The sequence below is a fragment of the Chinchilla lanigera genome, unplaced genomic scaffold (genome assembly GCF_000276665.1).
Source record: "Chinchilla lanigera isolate Chin_1 unplaced genomic scaffold, ChiLan1.0 scaffold00036, whole genome shotgun sequence".
Classification (NCBI taxonomy): Eukaryota; Metazoa; Chordata; class Mammalia; order Rodentia; family Chinchillidae; genus Chinchilla; species Chinchilla lanigera.
In genome coordinates this window covers 19,015,700-19,023,024 of record NW_004955437.1, presented here as the reverse complement: position 1 = coordinate 19,023,024, position 7,325 = coordinate 19,015,700, and the positions used below count along the sequence as shown (strand labels likewise).

Genomic DNA, 7,325 nt, shown 5'->3' with positions numbered 1-7,325 from the left:
AATTGAATTATGGAAGAAATTATTTCATTGGTTCTTTCTTAAACATAGAAAACTCAGTCTCAAGATGCAGGCTTTGGAAGAATATAAAGATCTACTGAACAAAGCTGGGCATGGTAACATGCACCTGTATTCCCAGCTACTCTAGAAGCTGAGGCAGGAGAACTGCTTGAGTCCAGGGGTTCAAGGCCAGCCTTGACAGCACAGTGTGACCCAGCCTCAAAAACAAAAAGTTTTTCTAAATTTAGTAAACCCTCTATAGACTATATAGGAAGACACTGTTGTCTTCCGGTATACTCTATAGGTTACATTATTCTCTTGCTTTTAATAGCTCCTATCGCTCATTCCCTTTGACCCCTAGCACAGAAGCTATTTCTGAATCTGTGCTTTTTGTCAATATTATTTTGTATCTTCTGAACCTCAGTAGGACAAGCAGGTGTCAGTGACACTTTCTTCACATAAGTAGACGGCCCAGTAATGTCCTACAAGTGGAAGAGATAATCACGGACTTATCAAGCAAGGAGGCAAAGACTAGCTCATGGGCAAGTGGCTGTAGATTCTAAATTTTCTAGGATAATTCAACAAATGTATTACCTTGTTTACACCAGAAAGCCGGCAAGCTGGTCATCCTGGTCAACATTTTTGTCTCAAGATGCTGGTGTTATTAATTTGTCATATGATTCAAAGAAACCTAAGCTCTCGTAAACTATCTACCCCAAACTTGTTTCACCTTATCTGTCAACTCCTTTCTAATATAGCCAACTTGACCCAAGGGGGTATTTTAATGTAAACAAAGGTGTATATGTCAAAGAGGCCTCGCAAAAGATCTGACAGCAACATCGACTTAGAAAAGAATAGGAGAAAATGGATCATTCCAAGGTTATGACAGGAAGAAAAAAAATTTTACTTTTATCTCAGCGATAAAATGTTTATCCTACTTATGTTTACAGTATCTACAATATTTTTCAGGTATCTAAAAAAAGAGAAGCTGGGTTTGGTGGTGCACACCTGTAATCCCATCACTCGGGAGGCTGAGGCAGGAGGATTGTTAGGAGTTCCAGGCCAGCTTGGGCTACAGGGAGCTCAAGGCCAACCTGAACTACATAGCGAGACCCTGTCTCACCAAGACAATAACTAACTAACTAAATAAATAAATAATTAAAAAAATAAAAGAAGAAACTATAAACTCTAAGATCACAGAGATGACAAGAACAGTCTTAAAATCTTTCAACATTCAGAGTCAATAGTACCCGACTTATTCTCAAAACATCGTAAGATGGTCCAGCATGGGATGGTGAGAAACAAACTTGAGAAAGAGAAGGGCTAGGAAGTGAAGAGAGACAGACACGCGCGCACACAATGCGATGAGAAAACGAGAATGCAGAGGCGCTGGAAAACAAAAACTGAACAACCCGAGAAGCCTCCACTTTGCCGTGCTCCTTCAAAGCGCCAGTGATTTTCCACCTTTTGGAGTCAGTGGTGAATATATCTCCCACCCGGAGATCCCACCGTAAACTCCCGCGCCCGCTTCCGACCACGTCCACAAAATTCCCGGGGAACAGTCCGGGCGCGCGCGCCCCTTGTCACCCGCCAGCCGAGGGACACCGGCGCCCAGGGAGCCCTGCGGCCGGGCACCCGGTGCCGGGAGAAGTTCTCCGGACAGGGACGGGGCGCGGTGAGGTGAAGGAAAGCGGGGAACGGGAAGCAGGCAGGACTACGGACTCCTCAGCACGGAGCCGAGTGTGTCGGGGACAGACAGCTATCTCGTCGGCACCGAAACTCGCCGCATCCCCGGGGCACCAGAAAAAAGACTGGCGGGAGGCCTGCTGCCTCAAGCTGCGCCGCCACCCTCTTCGCCTTCCCTAAATGGCTGTCTCCCTGCACCCTTCGCAGTTCTGGACTCACCCGTTCACGCTCGAGTTTCAGCAGCGGAGAAGAAGCCGCCCACCTCCGACAACCATAGAGACGCAGAGCCAGCGGAGGCCAGCCGGTCCCTCCCCCGCCCACCCTCACGTGACTCTCCTAGTCGCGGGCCCTGTCGGGATTGCAGGGAAACGAACGGGGCGGAGAACTAAGAGAAGAGGGGCGGGGCGAGGGAAGCAATTAGCCACGCCCTGAGTTTGGCCCCGCCCCGTCTCCCTTAGGCAGGAAAGCGGGAGTCCTCCCAGAAGCCCTGGGGCTTGTCTTCTGCTTTGCGCTCCAGCAGGGACAGGGGCGACTGTTAATCCCGCTACCCTGGGCTTGGTACCCGTTTTACTGTTGGCTAAGGAAGAAATGGAGTAAATGAAGAGAAAACTGGGCCACGGTGAGGTGGGGAATTGTTTCAAACTGCCTTTTGGGAAATAAATAAAAAATAAAAAAAATATGAAAAACTGCCTTTTGGGTTAAACTTCTAGTAAAACTTCATTTCATAATCTTTCTCTTTTTTTGCCCAAAACACATGTTGAATTTTTAATTTTTATTTTAAAGAGAAAAGAAAACAAAATTTTTAAAAAATTATTAGTACGTACCTGTTTGCAGTACATAGTGATCACATTCCACACGGGGAGTTGGTCCACGCACATAAACACAGCTTAACTCTTTTTTCATCTCCTTCGCCGCCCCTCTAGCTCTTGCTCGCCTTTTCTTTTGCAAAAGATTTAGCTCCCAGTGTCCTGTTATCTTTGACTTTGCTCTTTATTTATATTTTGGGTTTTTCATATAAGAGAAAGAGGGGCTGGGGATTTAGCTCACTGGTACAGCACCTGCCTGGCAAGCGTGAGTTTGATTCTCGGTACCTATATATATATATAGAACCTAAGAAGAACAGATTTTTTATCATGTTCATAGCACTATGCTAGCACTTTACATACAACCCACTGTTGGTCCACAAGCAGCCTGTGGAATGGGCACTATTTCTGTTCATTTACAGGTGAGGAAACAGGCTTAGGCCCCTATGTAATACAGCAAATGCTAGAGCTGGGGACTCCTGACCTGAAGGATACAAAAGCAGTGCGCTTTAATTTATTGTCTCTATGGCAGTTAGGAATCTTTACTGATTTGTAGCTATCAAAATGTACTTTTTCAGAGCCAGGATATAACTTAATGGCACATGCATTTTGCCTGCCTGGCAAAATATACCTGTTCTGAAACTCTGTTCTGTCTTACATGAGAAGTCTGGTTTAAAAAAAATAAAATAATTATAGAAACTTAGCATGTTATCCTTGTCAGCCAGCATTCCATTAACTGTGATGATAGGAATTTCAAGTCACATGGTAAATGACTATAGAACACTTTGGAGGCTTGTGGGACCTCAAGCAGTAACTAAGTAAACTGTTTCTCAGAACAAGGAAAAAAGAAAATTAAATTAACATATAAATATTGAACAAAAATCAACTTTTAAGAATTGGTAGCCAGGCATGGTGGCACACACCTGTAATCACAGCACTTGGGAGGCTGAGGCAGGAGGATTGGTTTGAGTTTGAGGCCAACCTGGGCTACAAAGTGAGTTTAAGGCCTGCTTTAACTGCATAGTGAGAATCTGTCTCAAAAAGACCAAAAGCAAAAAAATTGGTGAAGAAAAATTTAAATTAAAAAAATGGGTGAAATTTATTCTTGATTTTAGGCTATAATTGCCTATCTAAAAGTAAATAACCATCCGGGTATGGTGGCACATGCCTATAATCCCAGCACTCAGGAGGCTGAGACAGGAGGATTGCCCTGAATTTGAGGACAGCCTGGGCTACCTAGTGAGTTTAAGTCGCACTTGAACTACACAGCAAGACACTGTCTCAAAAAACTAAATAACCAATTGAACTAATGATTAAAGAACATGTAATATTATAAATCACTAGTTATTCAATCTTTTGGTCTCGGGACTCCTTTATACTCTTAAAAATTATTAAAGACTCCGAAGAACTTTTATGGGTTATGTCTATCAGTATTTACCATATTAAAAATTAAAATTAAAAATGGCTAGTGTTTACTTAGCAATTTTTAAAAATTAACCTATTATATCTTTACACAAGACTCATAACAAGTGCAGCTTATAAAAATGGAACTTATAAAACTCACAACAGCTTATAAAAATGTATAAGCTCAGGCCCGCCGTGGGGCAGTTGTGTACAGTATGCGTGAGAGGATGCTCTCAGGACCTCTCTTTTGCACGGAAACCTGCAGATGCTCAAGTTCTTTGTAGTAAATAGCATACCATTTGCATATGATATGTGAACATACTCTGAGATGTTAGATCATCTCTATAATTCTTAACACAATGTAAACACTATGTGAATAGTTACTGTACTGTATTGTATAGGACAGTGGTGGCAAACCTGCAGCATGCAGAGGCAATAAATGTTTCTCTCTTAGGACAAAAGATGTTGATGTGTGAGTTGTTTCTAAACTAAAACCTCTGTATTCAATTGCAGCATTGGCACTGTGCAGGAAATAAGTGGGGTTAGGGTTGCAGTGCGGGCACTCGTTGCTGAAAGGTTTGCCGTCACTGGCTTAGGGAGTAATGGGGGAAAACACCTGCAGAAGTTGAGTGCAGATGCAATATTTTTAATTCTTGGATGCCTGAATCTGCAAATGCAGAACCTACAGAAACAGGACAAACTATATATGTTGAGACTCTCACTCAGGTAAAAATATACTCTATACTATATCCTTTTGTGGGGTGTGGTGATGTATGCCTGTAATCATAGCACTTGGAAGGCTGAACCAGCCAAAAACATATATATAGATATAGATATATTTTTTTTGGCCAAATCCAATAGTTCCCAAACCAGTTTGATAATCCAATACCTCAGAATTCTTTGGGACTATCTAAAAAATACAGATTACGGAATCATGGGATGCTGTATACAGCTTCAGTGAACCAGAATGGTGTTCAGGAACCTGAACTACAAAAGTCCCAGGTGATTCCCATGCAGTGGCGGGGTTGGGAATGAACACTAAACACTATATATGCAACAAAGACATTAGATAGGTCTTTACCTGCAATGCCATCACGTAAAATATCATCTCTATTTATTCCACTTTCAGTATTTCAAAGGTATATTGTGTTAAGACATCTGTCATCAAGAGACAGAATATTTTATTTCATTCAGTTAAAATAGAAATGGATGTGCTTATTTCAAACATTTTCTAGTTCATGTACCTTTATCACATACATAAAAACTATGTGAGGTGTTACCACTGTATTCTCTTTTCCCTGTAAAAGGAAAAATCTCTTTTATGACTCGCATCTGACTGCAAAAACTGTAATTTCATAAAGCTATGATTTTATTTCTTTGAAATGAACTCAGTGCAATGTCCTATGCTTTATTGCATTTATCTTCAGGGTTCTGTAGATTATAGGCGTTTATAACCTGTGCAGTCTTTCATCACAGATTCCTGTTTTCTTTCACAGCGCTGGAGATTGAACCGAGAGCCTTGTGCAGGCTAGGCGAGCATTGTACCACTGAGCTACATTTCCAGCCCACAGATTTCTCTTTTTTTCCTTTTAATTTTTCTTTTATTTTTGTACCACATGCTTACAGTACATAATAAATGCGCTCCTCGTGGGGAGTTGGTACACGTACATACATCTTCATTCTTCTTAACATTCACCTCCTTTCTTCCCCTCCTCCATCTCTTGGTTCCTTGCCATCTGCAAAAGATCCTTGTCTCTATTTCCTATTTCTATCTTTTATTTTGCATTTTGTTTATACTTTGGGGTTCTCATATAAGAGAAACTGTGTGGTATTTAAGCTTGTGTGTCTGACTTATTTCACTTAACATTGCGGTTTCAAGGTACATCCGTTTTCCTACAAATGACTCACATTTATCCTCTTTTATAGCAAAGCCCAGTCCGCAAGCTTCTTCGGAGAATATGATATACTGTAGTAGCTATCCAGAGGCTTAGCTGTTGCAGTGAGTGTTTTTTCCTAACTGTGGCAGAAATTCATTACATTCAATTAAATAAGAAAAAACAATTTTTAACTCGGGAGGCTGAGGCAGGAGGATTGGTGCAAGTTCGAGGCCAGCCTGGGCTACAAAGTGAGCTCAAGGTCAGCGTGAACTGCATAGTGAGACCCTGTCTCAAAAAGACAAAAAAGAAAAAACAATTTTTAAAGCTTAAAAATATTTCCTTTCTTTTTACCACAAAAGGAGATGGGGGAGATCAGCTAAATGAGCTATAAACATGATGATTTACAAAAATTTAAATATATTCATTTTACGTGACACTAACTTCAAGATTAAAGAATCCCCAACTAGATTTTTGTTTATAACCACATATCAACACCAAAAGCAACTTGAGCTTTTTGGAGAACTGGCTGATATCAGGGCTTAGGCAGAGTGGTACAAGATGAGCTGGAACATTTTATTGTGGCCAAGCATAAGGCTGTGCAGATCCTTGTCAGAAGGAGCCAGCTTGAACGTCTTCTCACTAGCCAAATCTGGTATAAATTTTGTTTAGTGGGTTATAATTCATTGCTACTCTAGCAATGAACAAAATTAGAATTCATACTCTCTACTAATGAGAAAGAGACAGACAGACAAGTGAGAGATGAGGGGAAGGCTGTTTTCCTGACAGTGAAAGTTCCACTGATAAATCCAGAGAGCATGGTACAGTTGGGGAGTCAGCATTTTGAAACAATCACAGTAAAGATTGGGCAAATACCATCAATGGATACAAATGGGGGAGGGGCAAAGTCTTATGAGAAGCAGAATATCTTCATAACAAGAACAAGAAAGTGAAAGAACTAGCTGAACTGTACTAGAAGGGGCTAAGGGGACTTGAAAACTAAACCCTAAATTGAAACTTCTACCAATGGGGGAAAAAGATTTATTGGAACAGTTGACAAAATTTGGATATGGACAAGCCAGGCATAGTGGCTCATGCTTGTAATCCCAGCACTGGGGAGGCTGAGGCAGGAGGATCAACACAGGTGTGAGGCCAGCCTGGGCTATATATAGTGAGTTCAAGGCCATCCCAAAATCCATAGCAAGACCTTGTCTCCCCAAAAAACAACAAAAAAAGGAATATGGGCCACAGATTAAAGTAGTTTTATATTCAATAACTGCAGTGGTTATCTAAAGAATGTCTTTTTTCTTAGTAAGTTAACACTGAGTATGAAGAGATAAAAGGGCATGATGTATTTAACCTATTCTCGAAAGTGTCGGAATAATTAAATAAAAAATAGAGAAAAATAATAAAGTTTAAATTGTTTTTATAAAGAAAGATAATTCAGGGTGAAGAGTTCCCCAGTTTCTCTTTTGTATTTTATTTTAAAGTGGGCTAGGAGGCTGGGCGAGGTGGTACATGCTTGTAATCCTAGCATGCAGGAGGCTGAGGCAGGAGGATC

General features: G+C 41.0%; 1 protein-coding gene across 5 annotated transcripts in view; it reads right to left on the bottom strand.

Moving 5' to 3' along the window:
* Micu1 (mitochondrial calcium uptake 1) overlaps nucleotides 1-2,013 on the bottom strand; it is a 229,820-nt gene extending 227,807 nt beyond the window's left edge. For all 5 annotated transcript variants that reach the window (XM_005390006.2, XM_005390008.2, XM_013516918.1 and 2 more), the window contains exon 1: nucleotides 1,903-2,013. The gene's annotated coding sequence lies outside the window, so the exon portion shown is untranslated. The remainder of the gene's footprint in view (nucleotides 1-1,902) is intronic.
* Nucleotides 2,014-7,325: the final 5,312 nt, after the last annotated feature.